General features: G+C 34.3%; 1 non-coding gene across 1 annotated transcript; it reads left to right on the forward strand.

Moving 5' to 3' along the window:
• The first annotated feature begins 819 nt into the window (after window positions 1–819).
• LOC127747918 (small nucleolar RNA R71) lies at window positions 820–923 on the forward strand. The gene has a single exon (XR_008009864.1). It is a non-coding gene; the product is annotated as a small nucleolar RNA R71 (small nucleolar RNA).
• The last annotated feature ends 1,522 nt before the right edge of the window (window positions 924–2,445 follow it).

The following is a 2,445-nucleotide window of genomic DNA, read 5'->3' on the forward strand; positions in this document are numbered from 1 at the left end:
AATGACTGTGACGTGCTTCAAACTCCTGAGGGCGGGGCGTTAGTGACAGACGCAAAAGAATCACTGGATTCTATTCTGGCCTGATTGAGAACCGACAGATGGATAGCCGTGCCGTGACAGGGTGCGTTGAACATTTCCACTGAGAGGATGGGAGGTAGCCACTGACAACGGTGAAACTCTTGCATAAGCTTGCCATGGAAAGGAGTAGGAAGGATTGGATGAAGACAGTAGGAAAGCAGAGAGACGGAAGGGACAAGCATCTTCATACGCTTATCTGAAATTCCTACCAATGAATTACATAAGTATCTCTATCTTTATCTTTATGTTTTATTCGTATATCATCATTCATATCCATTTGAGTCTGCCTGACTAAGATTTACAAGGTGACCATAGCTTGCTTCATACCAACAATCTCTGTGGGATCGACCCTTACTCGCGTAAGGTTTATTACTTGGACGACCCAGTACACTTGCTGGTTAGTTTGGCGAAGTTGTAGTGATCACAATTTCGTCCACCAGCCATCCATTCAGACTTTGAGAAATCATGTTGATTTGCTGAGTCAACATTTTATTCTGTGCCAATATGGCATTCAGAACATCAATTTCAAGAACTCCCTTCCTTTGAGGTGTCCCATTATTCACGGAATTCCTATCAGAAGTGTACATGAACTGGTTATTTGCAACCATGTCAATAAGTTCTTGAGCTTCTGCATGCGTTTTCTTTAGGTGAATGGATCCACCTGCAGAATGGTCCAGTGACATCTTAGAGAACTCAGATAGACCATAATAGAATATATCTATCATGGTCCATTCTAAAAACATGTCAGAAGGACATCTTTTGGTCATATGCTTATATCTTTCCCAAGCTTCATAGAGGGATTCACCATCTTTTTGTTTGAAGGTCTGAACATCCACTCTAAGCTTGCTCAGCTTTTGAGGAGGAAAGAACTTAGCCAAGAAGGCCGTGACCAGCTTATCCCAGGAGTCCAGGCTATCTTTAGGTTGAGAGTCCAACCATGCTCTAGCTTTGTCTCTTACAGCAAAAAGGAAAAGCATGAGCCTGTAGACTTCCGGATCTACTCCATTAGTCTTAACAGTCTCACAGATCTGCAAGAACTCAGTTAAGAACTGGTAGGGATCTTCTGATTGAAGTCCATGAAACTTGCAGTTCTGTTGCATTAGAGCAACTAATTGAGGTTTCAGCTCAAAATTGTTTGCTCCAATGGCAGGAATTGATATTTTTCTTCCATCAAACTTGGAAGTAGGTGTAGTATAATCACCAAGCATCCTCCTTGCATTATTGTTGTTGGGTTCGGCTGCCATCTCCTTTTCTTGTTCGAAAATTTCAGCAAGGTTGTCTCTGGATTGTTGTAATTTAGCTTCTCTTAGTTTCCTCTTCAGAGTCCTTTCAGGTTCTGGATCAGCTTCTACAAGAATGCCTTTTTCCTTGTTCCTGCTCATATGAAGGAGAAGAGAACAGAAAAAGAAGAGGAATCCTCTATGTCACAGTAAAGAGGTTCTTTATTGTTAGTAGAAGAAGAAAGGGAATAAAGAAAGGAGAATCCAAACACAAGGGTGAGGATAGGGGCAGTGATTTGAGATGAAGAAAAGTGTTAGTAAATGAATGAATAAATAGAGTAAGATGAGAGAGAAGTTTTCGAAAACAATTTTGAAAAGGAGTTAATTATTTTCAAAAATTAAGATAAGAAATAAAATTAAAATTAAAATTTAAAATAATTAATTAATTAAAAAAAATTTTTGAAAAAGAGGGAGGTATTTTCGAAAATTAGAGAAAGAAAAGTTGTTAGGTGGTTTTGAAAAAGATAAGAAACAAACAAAAAGTCAAATAGTTAGTTGAAAAAAGATTTGAAAATTAATTTTGAAAAGATAAGAAGACAAGAAGTTAGAAAAGATATTTTAAAATCAAATTTTTGAAAAAGATATGATATAAAAGATAAGATAAAAGATATGATTAAAATTAAAATTGATTAATTTACTAACAAGAAACTAAAAGATAAGATTCTAGAATTTAAAGATTGAACCTTTCTTAACAAGAAAGTAACAAACTTTAAATTTTTGAATCAATCATATTAATTGTTAGCATAATTTTTGAAAATTTGAAATAAAATTAAGAAAAAGATTTTGAAAAATAGTTTTAAATTTTCGAAATTCATGAGATAAAAGTAAAAGATTTGATTTTTGAAAAAGTTTTGAAAAAAAAGATAAGATTTTTTTTAAGATTTGAAACTTTGACTAAGACAACCCAAATTTTCAAAATTTTGAGAGAAAAAGGAAAAGATATTTTTTTATGTTTGATTTTTTAATTATGAGAGAGAAAAACCTAAAAAAATGACTCACAACATGAAAATTATGAATCAAAACACATGATGCATGCAAGAACACTATGAATGTCAAGATGAACACCAAGAATACTTTGAAGATTATG

This window comes from Arachis duranensis, chromosome 5 (genome assembly GCF_000817695.3).
Source record: "Arachis duranensis cultivar V14167 chromosome 5, aradu.V14167.gnm2.J7QH, whole genome shotgun sequence".
NCBI classification, from domain to species: domain Eukaryota; kingdom Viridiplantae; phylum Streptophyta; class Magnoliopsida; order Fabales; family Fabaceae; genus Arachis; species Arachis duranensis.